Source organism: Schistocerca cancellata, chromosome 9 (assembly GCF_023864275.1).
Source record: "Schistocerca cancellata isolate TAMUIC-IGC-003103 chromosome 9, iqSchCanc2.1, whole genome shotgun sequence".
Lineage (NCBI taxonomy): Eukaryota > Metazoa > Arthropoda > Insecta > Orthoptera > Acrididae > Schistocerca > Schistocerca cancellata.
Window position 1 is genome coordinate 294234790 of NC_064634.1, and position 22234 is coordinate 294257023.

The following is a 22234-nucleotide window of genomic DNA, read 5'->3' on the forward strand; positions in this document are numbered from 1 at the left end:
GGTGAACGACAGAGTTAACAGACTAAACTGTTCTAACATTCTGCGTGGTGTCTGTTTGTTCTATATCGTGTCTCCCTACCACTTTCGCGCAACGACGCTCTGAGCGTGTTTTTTAGGGAATTGACTAGTTTGAACCTGGGACCTGTTGCTGGTAAGGAGACGTCACATGACATGTAGAGTTCAGAAGAGTTCAGTGAGACTAGCGATGATATAACCAAATACTTAATGATTTCAGCGTCAGCTCCACTGCACTCCCTGTAAAAGAATCTTAATACTAACTAAATATAGTGGAAGGGGTTCAAGGCTTTCCTATTTTTAGTTAGCTGGTAAAATAACGTCGAAAAAGCAGTTAAGTTTACCACTGGAAATTTTATTCTACTCACAAAACATTGTTTATGAATTGCACTATTGATAAAAGGAAGTGTTTTAATGGCTTGGTTCAAATGGCTCTGAGCACTATGCGACTCAACTGCTGAGGTCATCAGTCGCCTAGAACTTAGAACTAATTAAACCTAACTAACCTAAGGACATCACACACATCCATGCCCGAGGCAGGATTCGAACCTGCGACCGTAGCGACCGCTCGGCTCCAGACTCTAGCGCCCAGAACCGCACGGCCACTCCAGCCGGCGGAAGTGTTTTAATACAGGATGGTCAAAACTAACGGCGTTCAACAAAAATGTGAACGAATATTCCCTGAATGGATTTCCAAGTTCTACAATGGATCGAAGGATGACCTATGCCATATCACATCTATAATCTAGGTTTAAATTAAGTTTCACAAAAAAGACCCTCAATTATCTTTAATTACTTATCTAACTTGTCGTAAATTACAGTGGCTGATGTGGCTTCTCAATAACTATATAACAGAAAAATCATCGCGTTTCAGATTTTTACTTCAAGTGGCAAATGTGAACACCATGAGCTTTAATTGACGATAGACACTAGTATTACCCAAAAAGGGGGTGAAACAGATGAGACTTCTGCAGTTCTGAGTGAAACTTTATGCGCTGTTATGCGGCATCGCGTGCGTTCATTACTTTGTCGGTGTTCGTCAGGGGGCGGCGGGCAGCACAGCTCCGCTCACCTCGCCGTCTCGGAAGCAACTCTTGTCCCAACTTCTCCTTACTACAATTTACCGAAGTTGGTTTAAAAAAACTATATGGCTGTGTTTTCATCTGACCAATCTTGGTCTCAATGTTAACCTTAAGCTCCACCTACAAAAATTCTGTCCATCCAATGAGAAACGTTATACTTTTCGTGGTGGGGCAATGTTTTTAAAGTTTGCAACGTAACAGAGACGCGAAAAAGTCTCACGCTAAAACTTGCAGCTGATGTGGTCCTTTTAGTGTTATCGTAAGATCTATACCGTTCTTCTGCAGGGCTCTATCTTTTAACATGGGCTGGGGTGTAGTCCTGACGTAACAGAGACGCGAAAAAGTCTCACGCTAAAACTTGCGGCTTCGTGTGGCCCTTTTTGCGTTATCGTAAGATCTATACTGTTCTTCTGGAGGGCTCTAGTTTTTAACATGAGCTGGGGGGTGGTCCTAGTGGTTAGCTGGCGACGTGGGTGTCCGTCCCTTATCGTAAGGCCTTCTAGCTTAACACGGTTCTGCTCTCGGCTTCTTTTTTCGTTTCTCCCCTCGGAACTGCGTCTGTCTCCCGGTGGGAAGGTATGACATGCATTTAGGCATTCTTGTGTTAGACTGTGGTATTCCATTTGCTCACTCGTTACTCGTATTACTTTGGTTAATTTAATGTCACGATTTATTCGGAGCTATGTGACATACTACTGGATTTGCTTATCATGTCAGATTTTTCATGGAAGGTGTTGAATTTGCCTGACACCTTACACTGTGTCTAATAGGATTCCCTCCTGACGTGAGTGTATGGACAGGGCTAATCGGGTCTCATTTTCTTGAAGGTACTGTCAGTTTTGGAAATTACATAGATATTCTTCAAGAAGTGTTGTTGGCGCTGGAAAATAGTCAAGTTTTTTATATCTACAGCCGGTTGAAGAAACGTTGATGTGGCGAGAAGGTGGAATAACCCCACAGTAAGCAGTTGTTGTGAGAGACTTTCTAAATGAAAAATTTGATGACTGCATTGGTGTATAGGATACATACAATTGAATAGCCTCCACGATCCCTTGATATCACATCCATGGATTTTTCAGTCTGGTTAAACTAAGAAACGAGATTTATTCAGTCAAATTCCTAACGTTGACCAATCGGAACGCACTGCTCTGGAAAAATTATGACAATATTTGTGGGTGTTGAAAAAAGGCAAGGTTTGCGTAGAGGAGATAGGAAAGCATTTTGAGCATTTTTTGTGGGTTCACTGAACTCTACATGCATTTACGTTTTGATAATGAATTTCTAATGTCATTTGTTTGTTATTATTAGGCCAACACTGTTTAACAATTGACGTTGTGAAGTGCCGTTGTGAATCTTAAGTTGATTTGCGTCAGTCTGGCCCCGCTATGTGGCAGATCACTCTCCGAAACTCAGTAGTTAATCAATGTTACCCAACGGATTTGACTAACGCTAGTGTGGCACTAGCATTGAATTCCAGATACTGGTATTCTCCTGATTTGCTGTTAACTAACTTCATCAAAAGGGTTGTGAGGAGAAAATGGGGGCCTACCTGTACATTGATGTAGCCTCTCGGTAGCTGCGGCCCGGTCTTTTAGCTGAAAATGTTCGTGAAAGGATTGTGTATCTTAGCACATAAAAAGAGAAGTCCAGTAGTTCTTTTCAAATCTTCTCACCAAATCACTTCACATATTTATTTACGGAGTTTGATTCCTATCGCTAAAGACCAGATCTGATTACACATCAAAAATATTTATACAGGTCTCATTATACTCACATTTGACCGATAACTTTAGATTATATTCCTCCAAAAGGATCATAATGATGAATTAATTGGCACCCAAAGTAATTTTTCCCATAGCAAATCAACAAGTTTTCTGCAACGCACACGGAATGATGATGATTATTCGTTAAGGAACAGTGACATGATTACAAATGTTACTTGTGAAATCTATCACTGATTCTATTAGTTACTGCTCACATCCTCAAATAAATCTGCTGTTAATTCAAACAACATTCGAGCACACAGCGTAGAGAATATTGAAATCCAGGAGCAAGTTACATACTGACCAAGAAAAATGAAAACCTTAACGACGCAATGCGAGCGTTTCGTCCTCGTACAGACGGGCACTGGAATATTATTTGATTCTGGTTATTTTATTATTGTTTGACATTTCCCTAGGTAAAATTATTCCTTTTTAAATAGATGTAATAATTACTGCCAGACTTTATCAAATTACCGATGTGAACAGTGGGTATTAAAATATACATAATCAAGATTCTTGACTTTTAGATACGGTATCCATACTGATTATTAAAAATCGGATATTAAAAATTACGAAGTTATTAATTATAGCAACAAAATATTTGTTATTGGAGTTGTTGGGTTCAGAAAATATAGTTCAGCAATATTATGTTAACTTATTCCATAAATTTATAGTGGTTTGGTCACAATGGGTACTGAAAGTTTGGGTTGGTTGAAATGTTTAGTTAATTATATGTCCTGAATTAATTTGGCTTGAGCAAAAATGAACAAGTCTTTGAAACGGGCAAAAATTGAACTACCATTTAGAGATAATCTACTTTTCTGAATCTATTCATTAGCACACTAGACTTTCATGGATGCCTTCTTGATCAAAGACTTTGAAATTCAATAAATTTTGAAATACATCATTTCCAGCGAAAATAATTAGTACAAAACGTTCAGAACAGTGAACTGCATTATCTGAATAAATAGGTTTCAAAGGAGAAATTAGTTCACATTAGTTTGTAAACTGTGGGCTTAGATAACGGTTTCTACCATCAAAATAACTGCAACTGATTTCCCCCTCCCTCTCTCCCATCGTGATTCTCGGAATGGTGCGAGCAGCGGGCAGGAAAGCGGATGATTGGAGGACGAAATTTAAGCAGCACATATTCAAAGAAATTACACGATTGGCTAGCGCCAAGCAAAGTTTGTGCTGTTTAGCGGGCGATGCTTTCTTGAGGGAGAGACTAAGCAAAGCAGGCAATGGAGAGGCGCTGTGATGATTCTCGGGACATTCAAATCCTGGTATCGAGTCTAGTGGCATTCACCCTTCGAGCATTCTGGTGGTATATGATTTCATTCCAGTGACAGCTTCACCTTCCAGCTGCCGACCTCAAATCTGGCAGCAGATAGCTACTGGATGGATGACTTGGAAATAAGGAGATTGAGTTCACTTGCAGAGCAAAATGGAGCAAGAGATCCATGTGCAACACTCAATCTACATGTCCATATGCACATAATAGTGAGAATATATAGTGGCATCAGCTGGATAGGGAGGAACGAAGTTGAATATTTTCTAAGCACATAGTCAGAAAAAGTCAACATAAAATTACTGAAACGTTAGAAAATATTCAAATTGTGGTGCGAAGACCGTGGAGATTGCGACTTTCCTGGCATTGAGTAGCTTCAACGAAGGGTATTCAGCAATTCTGAAGACCATGAAAACGATGGACTTCACCCTAGGACTCTATTCGACGCAGTTCACCAAGCATTCGGACGACCACCGGATTCAAGCGGCCGAAAACCGCCCGTCACTGGCCGTACGAGCGGCTCTGGAGCAGCGCAGGATGGCCCAGATCGAGCAGAACGCCCTCTGTGAGGAAGAGGAAGGACTAGTTCATGGACCTGGAATAGCAGATTGAACGTAAGTTGCATATTATTGCATTTATATGTAGTCAAAACTTCAAGCGCGTTTTTCTCGAAATGACGTTTTTCTTATGACGCAGTATGGTAACTTAAAATCTACTGAACCAATTGGCATAATTCTTTGTTTCCGACGAAGTTAACTAAATTGTCTAGGAGTTGTACCACTTTTATTCCGATCCATCAACTATAACTATTGTTTTCGGCGCTGAAGTCGAAAAATCATGGAAAAAAAAACATTTTTCTTTAAATCTCCGCCATTCTGTTTCCTATGGTCCAAATGACTTAAGCGATGTACAACTCGTAAAGAATCTTATATACTTCGCTAACGTCAACTCAATTTTGATTTCAGACCTGTGACATATAGCACGTGGAGGTCTACATCGAAATTTGGTTTTGGTCCCACGGCATTTCCGCCTTTGCTCTTCGACATTTCCGGTCGAAAAAATTACGGTTTGTAGAGGAAATATCAATAAACATTTTGAACAACTTTGACATTGATATCTATAACACTTCCCGAGAAAAATATTCTCAAAGAACATGCTTTTTACGGGCCAAAGCTAGTAAACCTCCCCTTAAGGCCCACCATGACGTTTTGTTCACTGTTGTATAACATACACTGTTAGAAAAAAAAAGTGTACTCTTTTACAGGCTTCCAATTCACTCAAGGTTTGTTGTTGCAACAGTTCATGCGGAGTACATGAAATGATTACATTTACAGGTCAATAGTACAAGCGGTTCTGAGGTACCAGGTACCGATCCATACTGAAACATCTATATTAGTACATGATGTAGCCTTGACGGGCGGCAATGCAGGCGCCGACTCTGACATCCAGTCGATCATAAAGATGCCGAACACAGTTCTGAGATGCGTCATGTCTCACCCGCTCGACCTGCTCATACATTTCTGTAAGAGTTGTTGGCTGACAAGTATCACGAGTCACTTCTCATCCAATTATATCCCACATGTACTAGATTGAAATCAAGTCTGGAGAGCGCGCTGGCCAGGGAAGATGCTACACATCTTGCAGAGCACGTTGAGTTTCACGGGCAGTTTGTGGGTGAGCATTATCCTGCTGGAACAACACGTCACCTTCCTGCTGCGAGTACGGAAACAAAAACGAGTCTAACGACATTCTATATGTGCCGAGAGCTGGTTAGGGTCCCCTCCAGAAACACCAAAGGTGAAAGAGAGGTATAGGTTACCGCAACCCACACAATATGGTCTGGGGTGGGGCCAACGTGTGTTGGACAAAAGTAGTCTAAGAAACATTTCAAAATGGTTCAAATGGCTCTGAGCACTATGGGACTTAACTTCTGAGGTCATCAGTCCCCTAGAACTTAGAACTGCTTAAACCTAACTAACCTAAGGACATCACATACGTCCATGCCCGAGGCAGGATTCGAACCTGCGACCGTAGCGGTCGCGCGGTTCCAGACTGTAGCGCCTAGAACCGCTCGGCCACCCCGGCCGGCTAAGAAACAGTGCTTAGCAGGTCTACGTCATACTCACAAATGACCATCACTTTCGTGCAGGCAGAATTTGCTTTCATCGCTGAAGACCACGGCGCGCCAATCCATCTTCCAGGTGATCCTCTGATGGCACCAGTAATACCGTGCACTGCGATGGTGTGGCGTGAGTGGAAAACGTGCTAGAGGCATGCAAGCCCGAAGACCCACTGCTAATAACTGGTTCGAAACAATTCATGTTGATACAGCCGGTCTCACAAGCGTTCTTATCTGTGCTGTGGTAGTTGTACGACCTGTATCAGTTGCCACTACAATCCGACGATCCTGGAGGACGGGCGTCTTTGCTGCGTGGACGTCCAGAACCTCGTCTACAGGCTTTATAATGTTCACGTGACCCTTGATACCAGCATCACGGCACAATCGACGCAGCACGTCCAACTTGCAAGGTTTCTCCGAAAGGACCATACCGCCACTAGGAAGGCCACAATCTGACCGCTTTCAAACTCGCTCACTTAGCTGTAGAAAGCACGAGTGTGTCTCCATGGCTTGGTTGCCTGCTTACTTCACACGTTTGCGTTACACTGAGCCTTTTAGTTGTGAGCATTCAGTGTTAAAGATTAGACAGAAATGGCCCTCTAGTAGGTATTCCACTACGCTATCTGTTAGTGGACATTATCAGTACACCGGCTACCACACAGGCGGTATATGTCGTCATCGGATCAAAATCGACGTTTTGTTTCCAGGTGTTCTAACTTTTCGTCCAACCATGTATAATATCGCCGATACGTGTCAAAAGAACGGGCATGCAGTGTAAATTGGGACGACGCTCTTCGGAAGCGGAGAATGTGGAGCGTGAAGCAGCCTCGGTACATGTTTAGTGTGCGCGTGGAGCGGGCAGGGGTTCGGGTGGCGGGCACCTGCGGCAGGTGTAGCCGGCTGGCGTGTATCTCTGCGGCCGGCTTTCACGCGCCACCACCTGCTGCAGATGGACGCTCCCGCCACGGGCTGCAATTAGAGCCCGGCCTGCCGGACGCCGGCCTACAAGCAGATTCGCGCGTTACAATTTTAACTGCCGCTAACGTACCACCATCGCCCACTTAGACAGTCCTCTGGACATGGGCTCCCTTGAGTGCGTCTTCCCGCCAAAGTTCCAGTGGCAGGGAAGTTCTCCTTAATTTTCTCGGGCAATTTCCGTTTCCGGAATCTGTACATTTGGCTCTACACCTATTCCTCTCCGTCCAAACAGGCGTCGGAAGGCCAAACACCGGCCGATCGCGCGGCATCATCAGCCGTCACTGGATGCTGATATGGAGGGACACACCGCTCTCCCGGCCGTTGTCAGTTTTCGTGACCGGAGCCGCTACTTCTCCATCAAGTGACTTCTCAATTGGCCTCACAAGGGCTGAGTGCACCTCGATTGCCAACATCGTCGGCGGACCCGCACGGTTACTCATACAAGTGCAAGCCAAGCCCGACAGCTCATGACTTCCGCGATCTGACAGGAACCGGTGCTACCACTGCGGCAAGGCCGTTGACCGCTCTACACGTCGGTTGTCTGAAAAAAAAGAGAAAATAAAAACACCCAGAAGAAGAGAAGGAATACAAAATGAAAATTCCGGATTGAGAGGATATGTGACGAAGTGATTATAAAATCGAGATAAATTTACAAAAAACTTGACGGTTACGAGCCCAATTCACTACGTTTGGCTATACGGGTCAACAAGTGTCTGGCGCAGTTCTTAGACCGCTTGCTGCTGCTACAATGGCAGGTTATCAAGAATTAAGTGAGTTTGAACGTGGTATTATATTCGGCGCACGAGCGATGGGACACAGCATCTCCGATGTAGCGATGAAGTAGAGATTTTCCAGTATGACCATTTCACGACTGTATTGTGAATATCAGGAATGCGGTAAAACATCAAATCTCCGACATCGCTGCAAGAACGTGACCAACGATGACTGAAGAGAATCGTTCAACTTGACGGAAGTGCAACACTTCCGCAAATTGCTGCAGATTTCAATTCTGGGTTATCAGCAAGTGTCCGTGTGCGAACCATTCAACGTTACATCATCGATATGGGCTTTCGGAGCCGAAGGGCCGCTAACGTACCCTTGATGCCTGCACAACACAAAGTTTTACTACTCTCCCGGGCCCGTCAACGCCGACATTGGACTTTTGACGACTGGAAACATGTTGCCTGGGCGAACGAGTCTCGTTTCAAATTGTGTCGAGCGGATGGACATTTAGGGGTGTGGAGACCTCATGTACTAGGGGACCATGCATGTCACAGGAAGACTGTCCATGCTGGTGCATGCTCTGTCACGGTGTGCGGCGCGAGTAGTGGAAGTGATATGGGACCCCAGATACGTCTAAGTATGACTCTGACGAGTAACACGTACGTAAGCGCCCTGTCTGATCAGCTGCATCCATTCATTTCCATTGTGCATTCCGACGGACTTGGGCAATTCCAGCGGGACAATGCGACACCCCCAACTTCCAGAAATGCTACATAGTGGCTCCAGGAACACTGATCTGAGTTTAAACACTTCCGCTGGCCACCAAACTCCCCAGACATGAACATTATTGAGCATATCTGGGATGCCTTGCAACGTGCTGTTCAGAAGAGATCTCCAACCCCTCGTATTCTTACGGATTGATGGACAGCCCTGCAGGATTCAGGGTGTCCGTTCCTCCAGCACTACTTCAGACGTTAGTCGAGTCCATGCCACATCGTGTTGCGGTACTTTTACGTGCTCGCGGGGCCCCTATACGGTATAAGGGAGGTGTACCAGTTTCTTTGGCTATTCAGTGTAAATGGTATTTGATATAATCGGTACCGGCACTGGGCTGGAGCTGATATACGCAGCTTTTCTATTGCGGAGAGATGTGTGGATCTTTCCGGCAACCGAAGTACCTCAGCGTCAGGCAGACGGTTCACTGAGAAACGCACACTGAACATCTGATGAAGAGCGTGACAATGAGTGTTAGAATGCGAACACTACATACTCAGAAAAACCATGAAAAACCAGAATCGCCAATAAATGAGTAACCGGGCCAAGATATCGGTTGTGCTACAACTGTCAAGAAGCCATATCAACTTCAATATGTACACCAACATCTACATATACGTGATTACTCCGCTATTCACAATAAAGTGCCTTGCAGAGGGTTCAATGAACCACCTTCAAGCAGTCTCTCTACCGTTCCACTCTCGAACGGCACGCGGGAAAAACGAGCGCTTAAATTTTTCTGTGCGAGCCCTGATTTCTCTTATTTTATCGTGATGGGCATTTCTCCCTATGTAGGTGGGTGCCAACAGAATGTTTTCGCAATCGGAGAAGAAAACTGGCGATTGAAATTTAATGATAAGATCCCGTCGCAACGAAAAACGTCTTTGTTTTAATGATTGCCACTGCAATTTACGTATCATGTCTTTGACACTATCTCCCCTATTTCGCGATAATACAAAACGAGCTCTCTTTCTTTGTACTTTTTCGATGTCATCTGTCAGCACAGCAGTAATCTACACTCCTGGAAATTGAAATAAGATCACCGTGAATTCATTGTCCCTTGAAGGGGAAACTTTATTGACACATTCCTGGGGTCAGATACATCACATGATCACACTGACAGAACCACAGCCACATAGACACAGGCAACAGAGCATGCACAATGTCGGCACTAGTACAGTGTATATCCACCTTTCGCAGCAATGCACGCTGCTATTCTCCCATGGAGACGATCGTAGAGATGCTGGATGTAGTCCTGTGGAACGGCTTGCCATGCCATTTCCACCTGGCGCCTCAGTTGGACCAGCGTTCGTGCTGGACGTGCAGACCGCGTGAGACGACGCTTCATCCAGTCCCAAACATGCTCAATGGGGGACAGATCCGGAGATATTGCTGGCCAGGGTAGTTGACTTACACCTTCTAGAGCACGTTGGGTGGCACGGGATACATGCGGACGTGCATTGTCCTGTTGGAACAGCAAGTTCCCTTGCCGGTCTAGGAATGGTAGAACGATGGGTTCGATGACGGTTTGGATGTACCGTGCACTATTCAGTGTCCCCTCGACGATCACCAGTGGTGTACGGCCAGTGTAGGAGATCGCTCCCCACACCATGATGCCGGGTGTTGGCCCTGTGTGCCTCGGTCGTATGCAGTCCTGATTGTGGCGCTCACCTGCACGGCGCCAAACACGCATACGACCATCATTGGCACCAAGGCAGAAGCGACTCTCATCGCTGAAGACGACACGTCTCCATTCGTCCCTCCATTCACGCCTGTCGCGACACCACTGGAGGCGGGCTGCACGATGTTGGGGCGTGAGCGGAAGACGGCCTAACGGTGTGCGGGACCGTAGCCCAGCTTCATGGAGACGGTTGCGAATGGTCCTCGCCGACACCCCAGGAGCAACAGTGTCCCTAATTTGCTGGGAAGTGGCGGTGCGGTCCCCTACGGCACTGCGTAGGATCCTACGGTCTTGGCGTGCATCCGTGCGTCGCTGCGGTCCGGTCCCAGGTCGACGGGCACGTGCACCTTCCGCCGACCACTGGCGACAACATCGATGTACTGTGGAGACCTCACGCCCCACGTGTTGAGCAATTCGGCGGTACGTCCACCCGGCCTCCCGCATGCCCACTATGCGCCCTCGCTCAAAGTCCGTCAACTGCACATACGGTTCACGTCCACGCTGTCGCGGCATGCTACCAGTGTTAAAGACTGCGATGGAGCTCCGTATGCCACGGCAAACTGGCTGACACTGACGGCGGCGGTGCACAAATGCTGCGCAGCTAGCGCCATTCGACGGCCAACAGCGCGGTTCCTGGTGTGTCCGCTGTGCCGTGCGTGTGATCATTGCTTGTACAGCCCTCTCGCAGTGTCCGGAGCAAGTATGGTGGGTCTGACACACCGGTGTCAATGTGTTCTTTTTTCCATTTCCAGGAGTGTAGAATAGGGCGGACAAGTGTGTAAGCAGTCTCTCTGCTAGACCTGTTGCACCTAAGTGTTCTGCCAATGAATCGCAGTATTTGGTTTGCTCTACCCACAATATTATCTATGTGATCGTTCCAGTGTAGGTTATCTGTAATTGTAATCCCTAAGTATTTAGTTGAATTTACAGCCCTCAGATATGTGTGACTTACCGCGTAATCGAAATTTAGCTGACTTCTTTTAGTACTCATGTAGATAACTTCACACTTTTCTTTATTCAGGGTCAATTGCCACTTTTCGCACCATACATATATTTAAATCATTTTGCGAGTCGTTTTGATCATTTGATGACTTTAGAAGACGGTAAATGACAGCAACATCTGCAAACAATCTAAGACGGCTACTCAGATTGTCTCCTATGTCGTTAATATAGATCAGGAACGATAGAGGGCCTATAACACATCCTTGGGGAACGCCGGATATTACTTCTGTTTTACTCGATGACTTTCCATCTATTACTACGAACTGTGACCTTTCTGACAGGAAATCACGAATCCAGTCGCGCAACTGACGCGACACTCCGTAGGCACGCAGTTTGTTTAGAAGACGCTTGTGAGGAACGGTGTCGAAAGTCTTCTGGAAATCTAAAAATATGGAATCAATTTGACATCCCCTGTCGATAGGACTTATTACTTCATGAGCATAAAGAGCTAGTTGTGTTTCACAGGAACGATATTTTCTGAATCCATGCTGACTATATGTCAATAAATTGTTTTCTTCGAGGTACTTCATAACGTTCGAATATAGTATATGTACTAAGACCCTACTGCAAATCCACGTTGGTGATATAGGCCTGTAATTCAGTGGATTACTTCTACTTACTTTTTTGGGTATTGGTGTGACTTGAGCAATTTTCCAGTCTTTGGTTACGGATCTTTCAGAGAGCGAGTGGTTGTATACAATTGCTAAATATGGAGCTATTTTATCAGCATACCCTGAGAGGAACCTGACTGGTATACAATCTGGACCGGAGGCCTTGCCTTTATTAAGTGATTTAAGTTTCTTTGTTACATTGAGGATATCTACTTCTATGTCTCTCATCTTGGAAGTTGTTTTTGATTGGAATTCATGAATATTTACTTCGTCCTCTTTGGTGAAGGAGTTTCGGAAAACCATATTTAATAACTCTGCTTTAGTGGCACTGTCATCAGTGACTTCACTGTTGTTATCGCGCAGTGAAGCTATTGATTGCGTCTTGCCACTGGTGTGCTTTATGTATAACCAGAATCTCTTTGGGTTTTCTGCCAAATTTCGAGACAGAATTTCGTTGTGGAATTTATTTAAAGCATCTCGCATTGAAGTACGTGCTATATTTCGAACGTATGTAAAACTTTGCCAATCTTCGGGATTTTGCCTTCTTTTAAATTTGGCATGCTTTTTTCGTTGTTTCTGCAACTACGATCTGACCCGTTTTGTGTACCATGGGGGATCAGTACCATCACTTATTATTTTATGTGGTATATATCTCTCAATTGCTGTTGATAGTATGTCTTTGAAAACATTCCACATCTTTTCTACACTTACATGTTCAGATCGGAAGGAGTGATACCAAGAAATTAAATGAACCCACTTACGAAGCTGAAACTTCACTGGAACATGTTTGGATATCAAACAAGAACCACATTTCCATAATTATGAATTAGGCAAGAAACATGGACAAAAATGAAGCTTCAGCCACAAGACGAATAGACAACTCTATTTATAGGGTTGGTGCACAAGTTCGTAGTGTTTTTGGGTAAGTTTAATAAACGCAACAGATGCATATAACACAAACTTTGGTCATCAATAATAAATTCTCCTTCACTATTTACAACAGTCTGCCAACGCTGGGGCAACTCTTCGATTCCACGACTATAGAAATCACTTGTTTTTGAGGCGAAGAACTCGTCCGTCCATGTTCGGAGCGTATTTTCATCCGGAAAGGAAGACCCTTGAAGGCTGTTAGATAAAGAACGGGAAAGGTGGAAATCTGAGGGCCAAAGATTAGGTTAATAAGGTGGGTGCCAGATGCGAAGAACTCGTCCGTCCATGTTCGGAGCGTATTTTCATCCGGAAAGGAAGACCCTTGAAGGCTGTTAGATAAAAAGCGGGAAAGGTGGAAATCTGAGGGCCAAAGATTAGGTGAATAAAGTGGGTGCCAGATGACTACCCAGCCCAACTCCCGTATAGTGTTTTCTGTCAGTATAGCAGAATGCGGGCTGGAATAATCATGGTGTAGGATTACTTCACACAGTCTTCCTGGTTGTTGTTGTTGGATTGCGTCTGCAAGACGTCTCAGTTGTTGACAATAAATGTCAGCTGTGATGATTACACCTCGGTGAAGCAATTCGTAGCACACCACACCGTCGCTGGTCTACCAGATGCATAACCTTATCTTTTATCGATGCGCGCAGGACTTCTTTGTTTGGACTCAACCATGCCTCTCTTTTCCTTAAGATAGCATAAATACATCATTTCTTGCCACCAGTAACGAACGATACAGGTCTGTGTTGTCCAAGAGAAAACTGATAACGAGCAATCAGAGATGCACATATGGCCACCCGTTGAGTTTTGCGATTTTGGCTTAGAGCATACAATACCTATACATCTGACTTTCGAATCTTCTCCATGGCATGCACACGTCGCACGATGGTGGAACGATGACAGTTCATCACATTTGTCCGTTGTAGAGTAGACTGGCGGTGATCATAGTAGATTAAAATGTTTAAACGATCTCCATAAATCACCAAAGGTCTTCCTGGTTCAAAAAATGGCTCTGAGCACTATGCGACTTAACTTCTGAGGTCATCAGTCGCCTAGAACTTAGAACTAATTAAACCTAACTAACCTAAGGACATCACACACATCCATGCCTGAGGCAGGATTCGAACCTGCGACCGTAGCGGCCGCTCGGTTCCAGACTGTAGCGCCTAGAACCGCACGCCCACTCCGGCGGGCAAAGGTCTTCCTGATCTAGAAGAGTCAGTAATATCTAAATTATCCTCCTTAAAACGAGATAACCATTTTCTTTCTGTGCTGTGTCCAATGGCGCAAATGTTTCTGGCTGCCTGCGCTGCTATCACCTCTCTATTGAACTCAAAGGAAGAATCTGTCAGGAATGTTCCAATTTCTCAACTCGGCCCTCCGTTTTCTAGCGTCCACAGCTCCATTCACTATCTCCAAATTAGACAATGGCAATATCTGAACTCAAATAGCAACAATGAGCTACAATAGTAAATGGAAATTGATAAATAAACTGATATCATTCGGAATATGAGCATGCAAAACAAAAGCGCTACGAATTTTACAATGGAATGAACACTCTTAGCTGCTTACAGGAGTTGACATACGTCAACGGGGATGGATGAAAATGTGTGCCCCGACTGGGACTCGAGCCCGGGATCTCCTGCTTACATGGCAGACACTCTATCCATCTGAGCCACCGAAGACATAGAGGATAGTGCGACTGCAGGGATTTATTTCTGGCATGCCTCCCGCGAAACCCATATTCTCAATGTATTGTCCCGCACTAGTTTCGCAAGTACCTAATACATACCCGCCAATGGTGTGAATCTACCTGTATGATGTTCTATTGATTTCCGACCGTGTCTTCCGGGTTCTTCCCTTCTTTTGTCAGTCCGTGTACACATATGCGATGAAACGAACTAACCACTGTAAAATGCGTGCTACTGGGAACTTTCCATTGAACCACGTAACTTATTAGGACTTCTATCTGTTCCATTCTCGTTTTTAGTGCGGGGAAGATGATTGTGTGAATGCCAGTGTGAACGTTGTTATTAGTTTCATCCGACTTTCGCGGTCCCTACGGGAGTTATACGTCGAGTGTTGTGTATTATGAAGTTTCTCACTTAATGCTGGTTCTTGCAACTTGGTAAGCAAGCTTTTTGCATGATATTTGATGTCTGTTTTCAAGTGTCTGCCAATTCATGTTCTTCAGTTTCTCCGTGACTCTCTCACGATGATCGACCAAGCCTGTGACCATTCTGGCTGCCCTTCTTTGTGTAATCGTACGCTCCGTAGCATTTGTTGGTACTATTCATTACGAGTCCCGCACCCTTAAGCGATACGCTGGAATGGGTCGCACGGACTTATTATTGGCAGTCTCCTTTGTAAACTGGTTGCCGTTTCCTAGTATTCTACGAATAAACCGAAGTATGCCATTGGTTTTACTTATAGCAGGGTCTATGTGATCATTCCAGTTCACGTCCCTGGAAATTATTGCACCCAGATATGTACTCCAGTTGCGACGAGATGAAATTGCTGTTGTAGTACACAAAGGGTTTTCGTGTAGTGTTTCCGATCATTTTAAAGTAGATGTCGGTCTTTACCCCTCTTTGAAATCTTGTCAAGACCCGACTAAATTTATGTACCTTTTTCCAGACAGGACTTCATTGCATAGAACTGCAACACCTGCGTGTAGCCTGACATTATTATTAACGTAGTGTGCCAGGCCATTAGTATACAACAAGAACAGCATGGGTCCCAACACACTCCTCTGGGGCTGGACTCAAGTTGCGTATAGGTCTGTTGATGAGTCTCCATGCAAGATAACATGCTGCGTCCTTCCAACTAGAAAACCCAAAATCCAGTCATATATTTCACGTGGTACACCATACGCTCGTACTTTCTAAAATAACCGTAAGTGCGGTACACACTCAAATGCTTTCCGGAAGTCAAGAAATAATACGTCTACGTGACTGATCTGATCCGTGACTTTCAATATTCCATGCTAGGGAAGTGCGAGCTCTGTTTGGCATGACCTATGTTTTTGCAATCCGTGCTAGCTGACTTGCAGAAGGTGATTATGTTAGAGATGCATCATTACGTTTAATCTCAGATTATTCTCTAATATTCTACAACAGAGCAATCTCATAAATACGGAACGGTGATTTTGTGGATCACTTCTGCTAGCTTGCAGCTAGTTGGGTGCGACCTTTGATTGTTCAGCTGGTGACAGTTCATCAGAATCCTGACGTGGCAGATCTCTGACAGGATATTCATAATATCCCACTATTGCAGTTCAAAAATTTGTATAAACTGTTTCCCGGGCATATTTAGAAATATTTTTAACCGGTACACGTACTGTCCCCGTTGATTATTTATGGGTTATAAAAGATCACACAGTGACATGAAGGTAACTTTTTTTACAATTCCATACAATTTCAAAAATTATGTGTGTATACAAGAACGCGCGAAGCCTGATACCATAATAAAGTGAATGGGTTTACTATTTCGTCATTACTCTGTCACAGAATTCACTAGAGCTTTTGACGTTTCTTCATTCATATTGCAATCTACAAGACGTGCATTCCTCCTTCATATTTGGCAGTTCTCACGAGTTTTTCTCCATCCTTATTTGCTGGTAGACAGCACATTTCTGAGACTAAGGGTAGATGGATAGACGGGAAGGACATGGATAGCGCTTTGGGTAGAAGCTGATTAAAGCTATCTCTACAATTAGAATTTTATCGACGGTCTGCTCCAGCGGTACACTGGAATATGTTTGATTCCTGCGGTTTCATTCCTTTTTGTCGAATGAGCACCTCAGTTAATGTACAGAGATTATTTTTTAGCAGAAAAGCCAGCCGTCGTGACATACTAGCCATCTGTTGGCCTCTGATTAAGAAGCTGAGTTTATTATACAGAGTTCATCTGCTCGCTTGTGAAATTTTTGGTTGTCTAATGCACTCGTTTGCAACAAAAGTGTATTCAGACACAAGACAGAAGAACTATTACTTTGTTACAAACACATTTCCAATTACTGTTCAAAAAAGTGTGCAACACTTCGCAGCTCTCAGTTTCAGTAGACCTCCACAAGGCTAGAAAGCTGTTAGTAATAAAGAGTAGCTGTTTTCCTTTGTAACCTAACTTAATAGTGTTCCCTTCATAATCTCATGTACGCAAACTGAGGTCCATTTGATTGTGTTTGTAATGTTATAGGCTGAAATAATTGGAATGATAGACGATACTATTCATGTATGGATACTTCAGGAACAAGTCTTGATTGACACTAATTTTAATCCACTGAGATGCAATGAAACATAAGAAAACTAACCATGTAAAGTGAATTCAGGTTTTATTTCTCGTTATAGTTATCTTGATGTGGATTTACCATGGTTCAATCTAGTCATTTCAGGACAATGCCGCGATGTCTTCCTACAGACAGACCAACACTTCACAATATCCTTCTCCACTACTAAGATGTGCAAATTCTTATTTAACAAACTTCTCATGGTTGGGATTCACAGTCATATAATATTTCTTAAAAGACGTCATAGTCGTCGTTGACTGTTTAAAATATTTATTGTTACTATTGCAATTTCGGCTTTATGGCCATTTTCAAGTAACACTGTAAAGTCACTTTCTGTCCGAAGCTGACAGAATGACTAGTTAATGGGCGTACTCAGTGCTCAGTGAGACACAGGAGCGGGCAACTGCCCCTCCCTCGTCTCCCCCCCCCCTTTTTCCGGACAAAAACCTTCGCAAACAATACTAGCATTCTGCCCAGTCAGACATCAGAATTCAGTATCAGTTTGAAGAGATACGGGACTTGTAATGGATACTGACTTGTGGCAAGAGCCAATTGCCGTGAAATCTCAAAAATATTTCGACATTTTACGCGAAGCTAACGTCAGTTGATCTTAATCGTAGCTCAGCTCCAGCGTAAGCTATTGATTGATTGCATAAAAAGGAGTGTAAAATGCTTTTTTTCTAAACAGTATAGTATGTACAACAATATATGTTATGAAACTTCCTAGCAGATTAAAACTGTGTGCCAGACCGAGACTGGAATTCGGGACCTTTGCCTTTCGCGGGCAAGTGTTCTACCATCCGAGCTACCCAAGCACAACTCACGCCCCGTGTTCACAGCTTTGCTTCTGCCATTACTTCGTCTCCTAAGGGCATAGGTCCCGAGTTCGAGTCTCGATCCGGCACACAGTTTTAATCTGCCAGGAATTTTCATATCAGCGCACACTCCGCTGCAGAGTGGTTGGTTGGTTGTTTGGGAAGGAGACCAGACAGCGAGGTCATCGGTCTCATCGGATTAGGGAAGGACGGGGAAGGAAGTCAGGCGTGCCCTTTGAAAGGAACCATCCCGGCATTTGCCTGGAGCGATTTAGGGAAATCACGGAAAACCTAAATCAGGATGGCTGGACGCGGGATTGAACCGTCGTCCTCCCGAATGCGAATCCAGTGTCGCTGCAGAGTGAAAATCTCATTCTGGGAATATATGGTATACAAGCAAAGAAGAGCTTTCTTTCATTTATCTTCTGTCTATAGACAAATTATTTGCAGTAGGATATACACTGGTAAGCCAGAACGTTATCTCCACTGCCCACCGCGAGGTTAGGTGTTGCCTGGTGGCATTGCGGGAACATGACAAGGTAACGAAAGTAAATCAGTGGATCAAAGGTGGATACTGAATCATTCTAGAAACTATATGGACAGCAAATGGGGAAATCTAATGACATAAGCTACTCTCAAAAAGGTGATATTATTATTATCCAGAGTCTGAAGTCGAGTACCTCGAAAACAGTTTAGCTGGTCGAATATTCACGTGCTACTACAGTAGCATCTATGGAAAGTGGCAGAACGACAGTGAAACCGCCACTGCGCGATAAGTGGTTGGACGTCCACGACTCTTCAGAGAACCACAGAACGTGAGATATGGAGGCTTCCCTGCTCTGTAAAGCAGGATTGGTGGTGGTTTGTGGCATCTCTGCCGAAGGAGCACCCTGCTTGTGCACGCGTAAGTATTTCGGATCATTTCGTGCACTGTCGAACATGGAACTCCGCAGCAGACGACCTCCACGTTTTCACATGTTGGCCAACGACATCGTCATTTACGATTGCAGTAGCCAAGTCATCATCTAGATTGGACCCTAGATCAACGGGAACGTGTCGCATCGTCGGATGGTCGATGGTCAAACGCCGTCATCCACGCGAACGGCGGTTCGAAACGTGGAATGCGTCAAGGACGCACGCTGGTGATAGCAGTATTAAGCTACTGGAGACATTGTGCTGCGCTCGCGTGGGACCTCTCGTAGTAATCGAAGTCAAGCTGACAGCTGTGGACCACCTCCACCCGTTCATACTTGATGTCTTCCCCGTTGACGACGTCATCTTCGCGAAAGATAACTGTCCGTGTCTAAAGATCAGAACCGTGCTACAGTGGTCTGAGCATGATAGTGTACTCAAGACGACGTTTCCGCCACGAAATTTGCTTGATGTGACACCAGTGGAACCCGTTTGGGTCGCTATGTGGCGCCATCACCGCGTACACAGATCAGCCGCTGACTGTTTACAGAAATTACGTGACTTGTGTGACATACTTCCGCAAACCTACCTAGCCTATCGGATCCATGATACGCAAAATCTGTGACGTGTTACCTTCCGACGATGGAGCGGGTGGTCATAATGTTTCCGCTCGTCAGTGTAGCAGTTCTGCGTTATTCAGAAGCACATGCAGCAGGATGTTCGGTAGATGTACTGGAGCATTACGTTGCTGCAAAAAATGTTTTCGAGGAAAGAGAGGTGATGCTCGACTCCTTGACGAATAATGTGCACATACGTACGGACTGACGTCAAGTGTATCTCTGGCAAATGAGCGGTTCATGCATTTTTTGTCGGTCATCAGTCTACTGACTAGTTTGATGCGGCCCGTCACGAATTCCTCTCCTGTGATAATCTCTTCACCTCAGTCTAGCGCTTGAAACCTACATCCTCAATTAATTACAGGATGTATTCCAATCTCTGTCTTCCTCTACAGTTTTTGCCCTCTACAGTCTCCTCTAGTACCATGGAAGTCATTCCCTCATGTCTTAACAGATGTCCTGTCATCCTATCCCTTTTCCTTGTCAGTGTTTTCCACATATTCCTTTCCTCTCCGATTATGCGCAGAACCTCCTCATTCCTTATCTTATGAGTCCACCTAATTTTCAACATTCGTCTGTAGCACCACATCTAAAATGCTTCGATTATCTTGTTCCAGTTTCCCACAGTCCATGTTTCACTACCATACAATGCTGTACTCCAGACGTATGTTCTCAGAAATTTCCTCCTCAAATTAAAGCATATGTTTGATACTAGTGGACTTCTCTTGGCCAGGAATGTCCTTTTGCCATTACTAGTGTGCTTTTAATGTCCTCCTTGCTCCGACCGTCATTGGTTATTTTACTACCTAGGTAGCTGAATACCTCAACTTCATGTACTTCGTTTCTTGCTGCTCTCAGTTCTGATACTTCTCATTTCTTTCGTCTTTCTTCGATTTATTCTCCATCCATATTCTGTATTCATTAGACTGTTCATTTCGTTCAGCAGATCATGTAATTCTTTTTCACTTTCACTCGGGATAGCAATGTAATTAGCGAATCTTATCATTGGTATCCCTTCACCTTGAATCTTAATTCCACTCCAGAACCTTTCTTTTATTTCCATCATTGCTTCCTCGATGTACAGGTTGAACAGTAGGGGAGAAAGACTACTTACCTGTCTTAAAATCTTTCTAAGTCGAGCACTTCGTTCTTGGTCGTCCACTCTTATTATTCCCCCTTGGGTCTTGTACATATTGTATATTAGCCACCTCTTCGTATAGCTTACCCCTTTTTTTCTCAGAATTTCGAACATCTTGCATCATTTTACATTGTCAAACTCTTTTTCCAGGTCGACAGATCCTATGAGCGTGTCTTGATTTTCCTTTAGTCTTGCACTCGTGCATTACAATGAGCTGGATTGATGGAAGACTGCAGTATATTCTAAAGATTGTCATTTAGGAAAGTAAACAGGAGCTCAAGGACTTCCCGACATCCCCCATCGATTCCTGTGGATTTTCAGTAAATTGCCGGTTTGTAATCACATACTTCTCGAATCAGCGGAAGGCATTAACTAAAATGGAATCTTCCATTCCTAGTAAGAAACTATTTGTAACTGATTGTAATGCGTGACTACAATCCTTTAAATATATTTGTTTACTAGGAAAGGAAGATTCCATTTTAGTTAATGTCTTCCGCTGATTCGTGAACGATGTAATTACAATCCGAGAATGGCAGTGTTTTTCAGAGGGTTATGAAAGTTCTTTCTATAGCGTTATCCGGGAAAATCGAGAGGAGATCTAAGAAATGGGAACAACAGAACAACTACTGTCACTTAGATGATGAGCCATCAAGCGTTGACCCATACTACATAACGGCAATATTTGTCACGGATATCAAGAACGCATAGCGAAAAGATTTTGTTGTTTATATGTTACAGTATTTGAAGTCAGACAACGTTTCAAAAACGGTAACTGTTAACACGATATGTGCCTCGTCAGACATCGGTGTATGACAATGGTCTATCCATTCAGGCCGTGTTAGATACCAGTGACTGACAGTATGAAACACGATTGAAATCTGAAAAATTACGTTGCTTTAAATTACATTGTTTTCAGTAATTACTTGCAATTTAGTAATGTTTACGTAATTTTTATTCATTACAGGTTCTTATGATTAATGTACTTAAATGTTTCAGAACAAAAAATTTTAATGGATCTTACTGAAACATCGTAAACAAAGAAACAGTTGTCCTTCACGTGTATCACAAGATCAAACTTCCTTAGTCAATTTTATGGTTATTTCTGTACAAAATTTTGCTGTATTTTCTTCATAACATAGTTCACGACATCTTCTCACTGTAGAGATTTTTCCACTTGTTTTTAAGTTTCTGTAATGCTTTTTTACAAATGTTTACTGTATGGCCATAGGGATTGTCTACCTCTCGGTAATGTGTGAGATATGAGGCTAATTTCTTCTGGTATTCGGTAATACTGGTATCCTTCTTCGTAATGTTTTTGCATATTACAAAAATGGACGTATGTATGTTTTTATGTTTCACATCCTCTCCGGAACCACTGCACAGATTTCGACCACATTTGATATACGTGTCCTTATTGTCAAGCAACAATAGCTGTGGGGCTGAGAAGTAGCTACTTATCATGGTTCAGGAGATATGACGTCATAAACAATGACAT